This window comes from Acinonyx jubatus, chromosome C1 (assembly GCF_027475565.1).
Source record: "Acinonyx jubatus isolate Ajub_Pintada_27869175 chromosome C1, VMU_Ajub_asm_v1.0, whole genome shotgun sequence".
NCBI lineage: Eukaryota > Metazoa > Chordata > Mammalia > Carnivora > Felidae > Acinonyx > Acinonyx jubatus.
This window is the reverse complement of record NC_069381.1, coordinates 87,042,001-87,057,319: the sequence shown is the minus strand read 5'-3', so window position 1 is coordinate 87,057,319 and position 15,319 is coordinate 87,042,001. Positions and strand designations below refer to the sequence as shown.

General features: G+C 37.1%; 1 long non-coding RNA gene across 2 annotated transcripts in view; it reads left to right on the top strand.

The window, feature by feature from the left end:
* The window catches only part of LOC113599225 (uncharacterized), a 72,378-nt gene that overhangs the window by 855 nt on the left and 56,204 nt on the right, over positions 1-15,319 (top strand). The window contains exons 2-3 of one of the 2 annotated variants that reach the window (XR_008295096.1): positions 6,295-6,422; positions 13,267-13,489. This is a non-coding gene — a long non-coding RNA (uncharacterized LOC113599225). The remainder of the gene's footprint in view (positions 1-6,294; positions 6,423-13,266; positions 13,490-15,319) is intronic. The other variant, XR_003419965.2, reaches the window with a different exon arrangement.

The window sequence follows — 15,319 nt, the reverse complement described above, 5'->3', positions numbered from 1 at the left end:
ATTTCGATTTTATAAGTGAGGACGTTGATGTACAGGGGGCATTGATATACAATGAGGGCATTGATGTTTAAGTTGCACAGCTAGTAAATGGCAAAGCTGAGATTCGACCCTGTTAGCGTGACTGGCGTTACACTTTGATCCACTATCCTGCCTAGTTTCTGAATGTAGTGAGGGAAAGATCATCCCAAGAAGTCAATCAGAAATCTTCCTCACTAATTTTTCTAGTAGGGGTGTGTGTGTGTGTGTGTATAATGATTAAATTTTGGATATGAAAATTTCTAGAATCCCTTGAGGATTCTAGAGAGAGGTATTGGTTACAGTCGGCTACATTCTGTACAGGTGCTGCTATAGTCTAGGGGCCTATGGAGCCTACTTTTTATTTCCTACTTAATTAGGTATTAAAGATATAACAGCAAGCAATATACTAAACTTCTGCTTTCATGGAGCATTGTTGGAGAAGCAGGGAAGGGACCTTTTTTTTTTTTTTTTTTTTTAACATGAAATCCCTGATGTTTCTTATCATAAGAAAGCTTGGACGTCTAAATTCTATAGGTGTATTAAGCACTATGAGCAATTCAGGAGGCTCTAATTTAGTATTAGTATTTGGTAGTACTCGACGATTTTCTGATTTTTTTAAACATAATTTATTGTCAAACTGGCTTACATACAACACCCAGTGCTCATCCCAACAAAGGCCCCCCCTCAAGGCCCATCACCCATTTTCACCTCTCCTCCACCCCACCCCCCCCATCCACCCTCAGTTTGTTCTCTGTATTTAAGAGTTTCTTGTGGTTTGTCTCCATCCCTCTCTGTTTGTAAATATTTTTTTCCTAATAAGGGACAGATTTTAATAAAAACTAGAAAAACATGGGAAAACCCCCAAATGTCAGTTATGTAGAGTCAGACCTTGATGCTCCAGTATGTTTCTTTGGAGTCTTGATTATATGGAGACTAATTGTAAACTGACTGATTTTTCTAGTATGGGTGTGTGTGTCTATGTATAATGATTAAATTTTGGATATAAAAATTTCTCTTTGGTTGCAGTGTGAAAAATATAGTAGAAGCCAGTAGAAGCTACTATAGTAGCCCAGGCATAAGACATGGCTTGAAATAGTTTGGTAACAGTAGATATAGAGAGAAGAAATTGGAATTGAGACATATTTTGGAAGTAGAATTGATAGACTTTTAGATGAAGAAGAGTGATTAAGGATAGTTCTGAGTTTTCAGCTTGAGCGCTAAACTGTTCACCATCTAGGTGGATGATGGTGCCATTTACTGAACATGAGAAGAGCGACTAAAATGTTAACTAGATTAGGGACTGCAGGGAAGGGTGGGAAATGGAGGAATACATGTTAAATTTCAAGTACCTATTCAGTATCCATGTTTCAAGTAGGAAATTGGATGTGTAAATATGGTATTCTAGAGAAATATCAACTGGGGATGCACATATAGCATCAACACACATAATATTTCTATCCAAGGGATGAGAGATAGTGTAGGCCAGGGGAAGGGGGCCCAGTATTGATCTATGGAGCGTGCTAATGTTGGGAAATGGAGGAAAGGAGAAAGAACAAGATAATTCTTTTTCTTTTGGCACTTATATTCTAGTAGTAAAGATAGACCACAACATGTAGATAAGTAAATAAGTTCCTTTGGAGAGTTATATGTGCTTTGGAGAAAAAAAAAAAAAAATAGAGACAGGGTAGAGGGATAAACTTATTAGAGAAGGCATGCTGCTTTAAACACTGTCTTTTGCAAACTTTTGCTGTGTCTCTTACCATTAGTTAAATGATGAGCATATAATGTATAAATATCTGTTCAAGGAATGAATTCAGGAATGGATTAACCTTAATATTTATAACTGTTTCTTATGGTCAAAAATTGCTCCATCGGCCATCAGCATAAATTTAATGGTCCTTATATATTATAATTGAGTATCACAACTCATTGGGATAGTTTACCATTTAATTTAATTACTTTTATCTGCACTCACTTAAATCTGTCTTATCCTTCTCTTGCCAATAGCTCAGACAGATTTCATAATTTTTTAGTCACTTTCAGTTAATAGTCCCAGTGGTCTTGAAATGTCAACTCTAAATTACATTCAGGCCTCACTTTCTACCCTCTTTTCATATTAGCCTTAACCTGAGAGATAGGAGGAAGATATAATTTGCTTTTATTTCTCCCATGTTTGAGTAGAAGTGGATATGCTCTGTTCTGAGTTGCACATTTCTCATTTTCTTTTCTTGTTATACTGCAGAGGTTCCCAAATTTTCTCAACTCCTGTTGCTTTTATTGTCTCAATAATTTTTTCATAACATCCTTTGGTGCCTCCTTGCTTCCTGTTCCACCTTGACTTTCAAGAGGCACTTGTTTTTTCTCAAAGCAACAGGGGTAAAAAAAACCAAAAACCCAGCTTTGCAAAGATTTTTTATTCATTTATTTGTTTGTTTGTTTGTTTATTTATTTATTTATTTATTTATTTATTTATTTATTTTTAAGTAGGCTCCACACCCACCATGGGGCTTGAATTGACTGCCTGAGACAATGGGCACCCCACCAAACATTTTTAAATTCAAAAATATTTCAAGCTGGTGATTCATGTAGTGTCTGGCAGATATTGAGTGTTGCTGTTTCCCTCAAATATTTAAAATATTCCATAGCAGGGGCATCTGGCTGGCTCAGTCTTGATTTGGGGTCATTAGTTCAAACCCCACGTTGCATGTGGAGATTGCTTAAAACAATAATTAATTAATTAATTAAAAATCAAAATAAATTATTCCATAGCACTCCTGTGAGGTGACTGGGGCACCTGGGGCACCTCAGCATACAGTTTGAGAATTGTGGTTCTAACTTCTTTTTGGTTTTGATTTTCCTCATTGCAAGGAAGGAGGGAATGTTAGAGGTTGGGAGTATCTTACCTCATTGACCAAATGTTGGTTCTTTATCTCACTCTGATTCTCTCTGGTTCTATCTTTCTGTGGATGGAAGCCTCCGCTAATGTGGTTTTTAGGGGCTCATATTCATCAATTCCCCCTCTATCACTGAGTACCTTCTGAGATAAGAATAGCTTTCCCTGCTCCTTGGCCCTTACTTTGGATTACGTCCCTAGTTTATCTGCATTCCTTTCCATTTTCAAGCTCCCTATTTTTTCCCATGAAGCTAGGAGCACTGCTGGGGCCTATTTCTGCTATTTTTGGAAGGCTGTGGAGAACTAACCTGAGAAAGGAATTTACTCTTTTTTTTCAGACTTTTTTTTTAAATTAAAATATAATTGACATAGAATATTATATTAGTTTTAGGTATACAACATAATGATATGATATCTGTATACATTACAAAATGGTCACCACAGTAAGTCTAGTTTACATCCATCATCTTACATAGTTACAAATATTTTTTTCTTATGATCAAGAACTTTTGAGATCTACTCTTAGCAACTTTCAAATATACAATACAATATTATTAACTCTAGTTACCATGCTGTACATTACATCTCCAGTATTTATTTTATAACTAGAACTTTATATCTTTTGACATCCTTCACCCATTTCTCCCATCTCCCCCCACCCCCGCCCCCCGGCCTATGACAACCACTTTTTGTATCTCTGAGCTTGGTTTTGTTTTGTCTTGTTTTTGAGTCCCATGTAAGTGAGATCAGATGTCATTTTTGTCTGACTTATTTCACTTAGCAAAATGACCTTGAGATCCATCCACTTCGCCACAAAAGTCAAGATTTCCTTCATTTTTATTTCTGAAAAATATTTTATAATATTTCATTACATATCACATTTTCTTCATTCACTCATTAAGGGATGTGTAGGTTGTTTAGCCTATATTTTGACTATTGTAAATAATGCTGTGGTAAATGTGGGGATACATATATCTTTTTGAGTTAGTTTTATTCAGCTAAGACCCACAAGTGGAATTGCTGGATCATATGGTAGTTCTACTTTTATTTTTTGAGGAGGCCCCATACTGTTTTACATAATGGCTATACCAGTTTACATTTCTGCCTATAGTGCACAGGGATTCCCTTTTTCTCCACATCCTTGCCAGCACTTGTTATTTCTTTCTTTCTTTCTTTCTTTCTTTTGATAATAGCCATTTTAATAGGCATGAGTTGGTATTTCGTTGTGGTTTTGATTTGCATTTCCCTGAGGATTACTGATGTTGAGCATCCATTTGTGTATCCATTAGCCATCAGTATATCTTCTTTGGAGATACGTCTACTTAGATTTTCTGCTCATGTTTAATTGAATTATTGTATATTCTTTTGCTATTGAGTTTCATGAATTCTTTCCCAAATTTTTTTGTTAAAAACAGTCTCCTCTTCCTTCATAGCCAAACATCTAGAGAGAAACATAAATTATCCTTATTCATTTACCTTCTACTCACTCAAAAATGCATTTCTATCTGACTTCTGATTCCATTAGTCCTTAGAGTAATTCTCACTAGGGTCAACAGATACCTCCAAATCTCTAAATCTAGTGGACTTTTTCAGTGTCATTTTAACTTTTCACAGCACTTGAAACATTTGACAACTTTCTTTTTGAAGCATCAGCCTCCCTTGGTTTTCAAAACATACCATTTCTCTTATTGTTCTAGCTCACTTTTTCTCTAACCTGATTCTAATAAATTTTCAATTCCTTATTTTTCCCTCTGTCACCTAACTTTGAACTTTCTGTCCACTTTTAGTGTTATATTACAACCTTGTTTGTTAATCTCATTGAAAAAAATTGAGGACTCCCATACCCATCAATCATACTTATATTTGTTCTCTTTGGTTAAGCCAAACTCTCACCTCAGAAGTGGATCCCCTGCCTTCTTGGGTACTCTGAACCAGTCTCATTCAGTATGTATGCTATTATCATTTTGCTTTTTGAAAAAGCAAATCAGGGGCACCTGGGTGGTTGAGTCAGTTGAGCATCCAACTTCAACTCAGGTTGTGATCACATGGTTCATGGGTTCAAGCCCCACATCAGGCTCTGTGCTTATATCTCAGAGCCTGTAGCCTGCTTTGGATTCTGTGTCTCCCTCTTTCTCTGCCCCTCTTCTGCTCATGCTCGTTTCTCTTTGTCTCTCAAAAAATAAAATAAAATAAAAAAATAAAAAAAAAAGCAAAGTAAATGATTTGGAGAACAAAGGCTAAAGAAATATAGAAAAAAAATTAAAATTTCTTACAACTTACAGCCCATTAACAAGTACTTGGGACAGGTAGGGTGATCTTTCTTTAGTAACTCAAGTGCCTTACCTTTAATACTTTGCTAGAGGCAAAAAGCAAAAGCAACCTTAGCTTGACATTAGCTTGACCTCCAGGATCCTATAAGTCTTCTTTAACATATAAAAATCCCTTTGGAAACTTCCTTTATCTCTTACCCTCACCTCCTCCTCCTGCAGAGGATATATGTTAGAATAGCCCTCCAAACATATGGCTCACTGAAATACATCTGAAGGATCTCATGACTAAGGTTTTACTAGACAGTAGTAAATGACCCCTCAAGGTCCTAGAAACCTTGCTTGCAAATTCCTCGGAGACTTCTGCTATCCCTAACCCCCTCCCAACTTGAAAGTGTATAATTAGTCACTCCTCACAATTGTAGTGCAACTCTTTCAGGAATCTGTCCCTGTGCTTTAATAAAACCATCTTTATTTTTGTACCAAAGACATTTCAAGAATTCTTTCTTGAACATTCACTACTGAACCCCAACATTTCATATCAGCAAATATACAAATTAAAAAAAAAACAACTTTTGTTTCCACTTCCCTCTCCAGCTGCCATCTCTTTCTATTTATAGCAAAACTTCTAGAAATAGGATTTATATTTGTTGTCTCCACTTTTTTTCTCCTATATTTTCTTCAGTTTTGTTAACAAAGAAAACTGCAGGCCCAAAATGGCATCACTTAGGCCAAGTCATTGAAATAAGGATTAATATATAACGTAATTATACTTTCAACCTCCCCAAGAAATATAATCTTAACTGGTCCATCAGGAGTTTTCTGTTAAGCATCTGTCAAATGGGCCCTCTCCAGCCCCCAAAGGAAGATGAGGTGGTCTACTTAGTAAAGACTTTCTACCATTCCCTATAAGGGAAAGCAACCTTTCCTGGAACAGTTCTTTCTTTTCTTTTGCTAATAATTTCTTGTTCCATCCTCCTTCCTATAAAAACCTTTTATTTTGTGCAATTCCTTGGAGCTCCCCTCCACCTTCTAGATGGGATGCTGTCTGATTCATGAATTACTAAAGCCAATTAGATCTTCAAATTTATTCAGTTGAATTTTGTTCTTTAACAGATTTGGTGGCAGCAGTGGGATCCGAAGCAAACCTCCATCAAAATTCAGGGATAATGAGAAACAGAAGCATGGTGCTCTATGAACCTTGTTGAATTCACTGTCTTTCTCGCTGTTTCCAAATGCCGTTGGTGAGTTCCTCTCAGTTTGAGCTCTGCTCTCTTTACGTTTGAACTCTGACCTAATTGGCCTTTTTTTTTGTCCAGAGTTAATAAGTCATTCTAGACTTAAAAGTAGCTGTAACAGATCGTCAGTCAACCCTTGGTTCAGTCCACAATGCGATATATGAATCCCTTCCCCAGTTCCAGTCTGTAGTCCCTGTTTACTGGAGTTTTCTAGTTTGGTCTGTATTGGGAATTATTGGTAGTTACCAACTAGAGTTGGACTGGGTTGGACTTAAGAACCAGACTGAGTTCAGAATCAGGGTCTGATTTGAGAACTAGAATGAGTCTGGGATTGGACTGGGTCTGATTTAAGCTGGATTGCATTTAGTGTGAGACTTGGTGTTTTAAATAGAAATTAGTAGCTAATGGGAATATTGGAAGCCAAAAATAAAGCTGCAAACATTGATAGACATGGGTTGAGCATTTAAAGGCTTTTGGAGTATTTGCCATCTCAAGAAGACTCCCATGGTAGGATAACTTGGTTATGGAATAAGTTAGACTGACACTCGGTTACTTGCCAGCTTCAAGAAAATATCTGTACAATGAGGTACACTGTAAAATACCTCCCCAAAACCAACCCCATGGCACATCCCTCTTAGGTGTGCATTTGCCTCCAAGAATCCTAACTAAAAGGCCTAGCTTAAAGAAATAGGATTCTTTAGATTAGAGAGTTGAGCACACACCTGCTTATTCTATATCTAAGAGCTATAGTCCTGAAAGTTGCAGATATCTAGCAAGATGAACAGTTTTACTAAAAACAACCTAAAATTACAATGGCCATTATGGGAAACATTATAATTAGATAAGATCACTTAAGAAGAATACTTGAAATTAACAGTCCCCAAATTAAATAGAATGGGATACTTATTTTAATTTGCATGCAGAAGTCTCCAAAAGTTTTCAAACTTCTAAAGTAGTTTCAATGGAAGATTCATTGCAAATGTCTAATAAAAAAATAGAGAAAATGTACCTAAAACAAAGATTATAAGACTTATATCTAATCTGAAGAGGCTATTAAACAGCTATCTCTCTTTTAAAAGTTTATTTATTTATTTTGAGAGAGAATGTGAACAGGGGAGGGGGGGAGAGAGAGAGAGAGAGAGAGAGAGAAAGAAAGAGAGAAAGAGAAAGAGAAAATCCCAAGGTGATCCCATGCTGTTTGCTCAAAGTCTAACATGGGGCTTGAACCCACAAACCATGAAATCATGACCTGAGTCTAAATCAAGAGTTGGATGCTTAATGGACTGAGCCACCAGGCACACCTCATGGCAGTAATTTTAAAACGGAAGCTATAAGGTCTCTGTATATCTGAACATACAGTTCATATGTGTCTATATCTGTCTTGTAGATGTGTGATATTTTCTACCTCCAGATGGTATTGCCAAAATTAATTTGCTAAAGCTCTGTTTAACTGGCTTAAACAAACTAGCACTTACGTAAATTAGTGTACATAAAAGTTCTCAGAAATGTAATAGAAACTAACCCAAATGTTTTTCAGGTTCTTGTTGGTATGGTTTGAACTAGGGTCCATGAGTCAATGGCCAAGAAAGAATTCTTGAAAAGTGCAAAAGGGTGTTTTTATTGTAACACTGGGACAAGACCCCTGGGCAGAAAGAGCTGCACTGGACTTGTGAGAAATGGCTGATTTTATACTTTGGAGTTGGGGGAAGTACAGACAAAGGAAGTTTCCAAAAGGATTTTCATTTGTTAAAGAAGACTTACAGGATCTTGGCGGTCTGGTTAATATTGTTAATATTAAGATTAGGTTGTCTTTTGCCTCTAGCAAAGTTTTATCATCATTGAAGCAGCTAAGCTCCTTGAGGAAGGTCACTCTGGCTGTCCCAAGTACTTGTCAATGGGCTATAAGTCCTAAGGAGATTTAATTTTATCTATATTTCTTTTACCTTTATTCTCTACATCATTGTATTCTGGGATAATCTTCAGTAAATTAAAGTTAGCTCAATAAATTCACTGGTTTAATTAAAAGAGGCATGTCTTTAGAGTTATCAACATTGAATATAATTCTGATAAATAAATTTTATTCTACTAGTTAAATTTATTTACTAGTTAAATTCATGTAATATCATTTGCAATTTGTTAGCAAAAATAATTTAGAATTATAGTTGATTTTATCTGGTGTCTTATGAAGTTTTTATACATAATCTAAACATAATTGTTAAAAACGAGTAGATTGAACAGATAACGTTTTGGGTAGACTTTAAAAATTATTTCCCCAAATCTTCTTGGTAACTCGAAACGTTAAAGTTTTGCTACGGGATGAATTAAATTTGTTGAATATTGGGATCATTTTCTAATAAAATAATAAAATGTTAATTACTAAACATAGATTTCTCTACTTTTGGCTTTTTATAACAGAGAAACTAAGACATTCAGATGTGTTAATGCTACATTGGAAAAGGCACATGCTTCTGGAAATTATGAAATGTATTCATAAATTTGCCAATGTAAAGAATGCTGGTATAAAGGTTCACAATTGCCTACTTCTAGTTTTCACTAGAAATTAAGGTTTCTAAGAGTTAAGAATTCTAATTAATATGTGATTAAAACAACTAGAAATAATAAGGGAAATATCTCCTTATGTTGTAGGATTTTTTACCTCATTACCTGGGATTCGTTGTTTCACTGCTTTGAAAACTGAAGAGGTGGGCACAGAATGAGCAGCAGGCAGAGGTTTATTAGAATATAAGATTAGAAAGGAAGAATAGTAGGAAAGCTCTCTTTACAGAGAGGGGCATTCGAAGGTGAATACTTGATGAAGTTTTGGGATGATGGGGGGTTTGTGGGGTCTGGAGCCGATGGCCAAGAAAGAATTCTTTAAGATGTCTTTGGTGCAAAAGAGTGATTTTATTAAAGCATGGGGACAGGATCCATGAGCAGGGAGAGCTGCACTGGAGTCATGATGGGTAACTCATTATATACCCTCAGGTTGGGAGGAGATCAGAGATAGAGTAAGTCTCTAAAGAATTTTGGAAACAAGGTTTCCAGGACCTTGAGGGGCTAGCTGTTGCTAGCAAAACACCATTCATCACCATTTTAATAAAACCTCAGTCGTAAACCTCACACATGTCCCACCTTGAGGGAAGGTTGGTTCTGGCTTGTGTTTTGCCCTCCGCCTGCCTCATGCTCAGTCATCATACCTATGGACAATAGGCAGGGGTCCTTGTTTTATAAGGTTCTGGTCACCACCACCCCCCACCCCCACACCCTTCCTCCTTATTCCTTCTCAGGTTCTACTCTTATTGACTGGATAGCTAGGTGTTGGGTTGTCCATTCCTGATTGACTCATTTCCATTGTATAAGGGGTGGTCTAAAGCCATACCTGTTCCTTGTGAATCATAGGTTTTATGATCTACTTATTTTTAGTGAGGTCTTTTGTCAAATTCCTGAGAAAAACCTATGGGGGTGGTGTCTGTTACATTCTTAAGAGGAATCTTATGCCCCAGGGCATACTGTGGTCAGATACTCGCAGCATTATTCCAAAATACGTGTTTTTCCCCACCAAGGGACCTCAGGAAGTTTCCCTCTCTGCTTATTTTATCCTATCTTTTCCTATCATACCAAGAAAGTAGGATGTATTTTTGATATTAAAAGATATGAGAAATTGAGATGCAATTTTTGTTGAGGAAAAAGAAAGTAATTTTGTCCTAAAATGAGACTGGTTGTTTAAAGAGAAAATAGACAAAATCTGAATATAAAAAAGAAAATTGTAGAAAGTTTGTGAAAAAGGAAACTTTGGAAAATAATTTTATATGTGGTCAGTGATAAGGGACCATAAGGCAAGCTGACACCCTATAGCCACCCCCACCCATGGTATATGTGTGATATTCCTCAGGTACTCCTGGCTGCCCAAGAACAAAGGAAAGGAAAGAAAACAAACAGTTAACTGATAGAGATCACAGTCATACAGGACAATTTTCAAATATCTTAGTAAATTACAAGAAAAAGGCAATCTTATCAATAGCCTAATGTCTAGAAATGTGTACCCCCAATATCACCCTCCCCTCCATAGTGATGTGGGGAACAAAGGCAAGAAGGAAATGGCAGGTAAAGTTAAATTTCTTTATAACCTGCAGCCCATTGACAAATAAATACTTGAGGCAAATAGAGTATAACATTTCTCCAGGAACCCCCTACTGTCATAATGTTAATCCCTTATTAGGGGGAAAACAACCTTAGCCTCACAAAAGCAAGGACTCAGGTATCTTAGGAGTCCTCTTTAGCATATATTTTTTTTCTCTTTAACATATGAAAGTCCTTCTGGAGGCCTCCCTCTTGCCTTTACTTCCCCCAAATTACATAGTATATAACCAGTCACTCTTCATAACCCCAGTGCAGCTCTTTCTGCCCAGGAGCCTGTCCTCTGTCCTTGTGCTTTAATAAAATCACCTTTTTTGCACCAAAGATGTCTCAAGAATTCGTTCCTGGCCATGGGCTACAGACCCCCACCATTCTAAAACCCCATCAGTCAGGAGGTTGGAATGAGTAAGTTTTAATATCAAAAGTAAACTTACAAAATTGGAATTTGGTTTTCTCCATTAAAAGGACAAAGTTGCTGGATTTTTGGTCCGCTTTTGTTAATAGATTATGAACATTTCTTTACCTTTTGAGTGATTTGCCTAGAAAACAAATATTCTGTGTTTTATAAAAAATAATTTCCTGTGTCTACTGTCTTTATCAGGTCTTTGATTACCTAGGAAAACTGAGTTTTCCGTGTGTGTGTGTGTGTGTGTGTGTGTGTGTGTGTGTATGTACGTATATATCTTTTTTCTTTTTAAAGTAATCTCTGTCCCCAATATGAGGCTCAAACTCATGACCCCAAGATCAATAGTTGCATGCACTACCAACTGATACAGCCAGGTACCCCTGAGTCTTCTTAATATTAAAAGAGCTAAATTTGGGGGATCTTGGGTGGCTCAGTTGGTTGAGCATCCAACTTCACCTCAGGTCATGATCTCACAGTTCATGAGTTCATGCCCTGTGTCGGGCTCTGTGCTGATGGCCCAGAGCCTGGAGCCTGCTTGGGATTCTGTGTCTCCCTCTCTCTTTGCCCCTCTCCCACTTGTGCTCTGTCTCTCTCTCTCTTTTAAAAATAAATGGATATTAAAAAAAAAACTAAATTTTGCTAATAGGTAATTAAGTTTTATAATGATCTGTGATACTACTCAGGTCAGCACCTAAAAAAGTTTTTTGTGTGCTATTTTTACAAACTTCCCCAAATCAAATTCTAAGTGAAGTCTTTTAGTCCTAGAAGAAACTGGAATTTTTCTAGAAATTTCCCTGGAACATTCCAAGGGATTTGTTAATAAACTAGGCTTATTTCATATTTTAAACTATATGGGAAGCATTGTCAAATAAGAACTAATACTATTCTTTTTTTATGTTGTTTTTGTATAAATATATAAGAGTTCTAGAAATTATGTGAAATTCCTAGAAATACGTGTCCTGGTATGTTACCACTTGAAAATATTCTTTTACCTTCTGAAGTGTCTCATCAAAAATGAGACTCATATTAAAAGGACTAAACTTGAGTATCAAGGAAATGCTTTAGCTGACTTTCATGCAGAGGCAGCAGCAACAGAATCTATAAAGATTGTGGCATATGTGGATGAAGTCTATTCTGCCTCTGCAGAAAATGACCCTTTGATGCCAGACTTTTACCATGCTGATGTCCTTGCCCATGGCAACAGCCTACTTCTAAAACAAAGAAATTAAGATGGGTAAACAATAGTTGTAAATTAAATGAACAATTAAGGCTATGGGGGGTTGGGGTGCCTGGGTGGCTCAGTTGGTTGGGCGTCTGACTTCAGCTCAGGTCATGATCTTGCGGTCCATGAGTTTGAACCCTGTGTCAGGCTGTATGCTGACAGCTCAGAGCCTGGAGCTTGCTTCAGATCTTGTGTCTCCCTCTCTCTCACTGCCCCTCCACTGCTCACATTGTCTCTCTCTCTCTCTGAAAAATAAACATAGCAAAATTAAATTAAGGCTATGGGAAACCCAAGATGACTGCACAGTTCTTTCTGGCTCCCTGGCATGCCCCATTTTTTTGGTGTTTACATTTTTTTAACCACTCTCATGCATTCAAGATGTCTCAAATTATTAATAGACATTGAAGGGAAGACTTTTATAAAATTGCAAAAATAGTCTACCAATGATGTCTGACCTGTCATGTTCATAATCCTGGAGAAACTGGTTTTTTTCCAAGAGGATTCACACTTCCTCCCTTTGGACACTTAGGATACCTGAAGCTGGACTTCATTCAGCTGTCTCTTAGTATAGTTTACCAATATGCTCCTGTTCTTTTTTGTGTGTTTTCCACATAGATTGAAGCTTTCTTTTCCTATAAGGCTGATGTCCTCATGGTAGCTAAAAAAAACTGCTAGAAAATGTGTTTCCTACTTAATATACCTTCCATGATCTCTGATGACCAAGGCACCTACTTCACGGAGAAAAATCACATGAGCCTTAATGGAAATCTTGAAAACTTTTTGGAATTATCACTGTTCATATCATTTCCATCATCAGACAAGGTTGAGAGAACTAATGGATTCCTCAAACTGAACATTTCTAAACTTGCCAAAACTACTGGACTTCTCTGTCCTAAGGTATTGATTGCCCTTGGTCTTACTATTAGAAGCTTTCCTTTGGGAAGCATAAACTCATACCACATTATATAGTCACAGGCAGACCAATGTCTGTTGGCATACAGCCTTCTGTAGATCCCTTGTTTTCTCATGCTAGTATGACCAACTACAGTAAATCTTCCATGTCTTATGCTGAAACCTGTCAACAGGTTATAGAAGACTTTCTGGATCCCAACTCAGAGGAACCTGTTGGGCACAGTCTAAAGCCTGGTGACTGGGTATTCTGGAAACATTATCAAAGAAAGACAGTTCTGGAGCTCAGCTAAAAGGGACCTTACCAACTTCTCCTAACCACTGATACTGTTGTGAAACTATAAGACACTGGAGACCTCTGAATCACATTGACAAGGAGGAGAAGTAGGTGACATCAAGGTAAACTGATTCTGCCCATGACAATGGATCAACTGCAGACTTTAAAGATGAAACCCTTTCCCCTTGTTTTCTTTTCCTGTACTTTGGCATTTGCCTGGAAAGATAATGCCATCATCTATATCTCCCAGTCCATTGCTAAGAGGGGGTAATCTAGAATTTATTTCAGGCTAGGAGAAAATCTAATTGTGCCCTAACTTTTCACAAGCAAAATAAGATCTCTCATTTGTTGACTCCCCTGAATTTACATTGTTGAGTTAGAAAGGACCTCTTAAGGAGGTTTTCATGATTTAGGATTCTTTCTGTTTGTCAGGTCTCTATTTCCCTGGTTAGGGCTAAATGTAAAGGAGGCTATGACCAACAACCTCTCCTTAATTCTTAATTATTGCAGAACCATCTGCTGAAGTAATGGTGGCCCCAAAAAGGTCTTTAGACTCTCTGGCCAAGGTTCTTGATAATAGGATAGCCCATAATTATCTTTCCGCTGAGCAAGGAGGTGTTTGAGCTGTGGCCAACACCACTTGCTGTATCTGGATTAACACTTCTGGGGAAGTTAAAACTTCATTATATTAAATCATGGAGCAAGCCACTTGGCTTAAAAAGTTCACTTCTTCAAGGAAGTCTTTCTTTTACTTTTGATTTAGGTTTATGAATTCATGATTATATTTATGTCTTGGGGACTATGGCTTTGAAGTGCACTCTGAACATTGGGAACTATTCTTATAATCTCCTTGGCATATTGTATCCTCTCAAAAACTTGAAATGCATGTTTGTAACTGCTAACTACCAAGCAGATGATCTTCCTGAGAGTGAAACCTTGGAGGAGAAGCCAAGAAAATGACTGACTTAAATGAAACCATGACTTGTGAATATCATGGAGGTTACGCATGACATATGGCTACCACACTGAAGGAAAAACACAAATTGCAAGAATTATAGAGCAGTAGCTAAGAGCGGTGCTGATGCCTTACATTTTTATCACATCTCTTAGTTAAACTGAGTCTGATCAATGGTGGGGGGAGGGGGAGATTGTTAAAAAGAAAACCACAGGCCCAAAATGGTTTCACTTAGGCTGTCACCAAATCAAAGCTTAATGTATAACCTACTTGGAGTTTTAACCTCCCCCAGAAATTTAGTCTTAAGTAATCAAGAGTTTTCTCTTAAGCATCAATTAGGTAGTCTGTCACATGCACCCTCTCAGCCCCGGAAAAGAAGATGAGGTAATCTGCCTAAGCTCCCCTAAGGGAAGGTAAACTTGTCTGGAACAATCCTTTCTTTTCTTTTGCTAATAACTTCTTGCTCCAGCCCCCTACCTATAAAAACCTGCTTGTTAGATTGGATGCTGCCTAATTATTAAGTGATTCACTGAATAAAGCCAATTAGATCTTCAAATTTACTCAGTTGAATTTTTTCATTAGCAGTTTATTCTAATCAAGTGAGCAACCCCACTATTCTACTGAAATTGCCCTTTTCAAGGTCACTAATGACCAACACATTGCTAAATCCAATGGTAATTTCTCAGATCTTATGCTTCTTGATCTATCAATATCACTAAACACAATTATTTACTCTCTGCTGTAAAAACAACCAAAACAAAGCACAACTCCCAAACTAAGCTCCCTTCATTTGACTTACTGGGTACCACACTTGCAATGTTTTCCCTCAGTCATTCTGATCACTCTCTTTGTTTCTTTTGCTGGTTCCTCCTTATCTCCCTGACCTCCAAATGATGGAGTTTCTTTTTACTCTACCCATCCTATAGGTAATTTATCAAGTTTCATGGCTTTTAAAACCATCCATATATTGATGCCTCCTAATTTAATATCTCCAGCC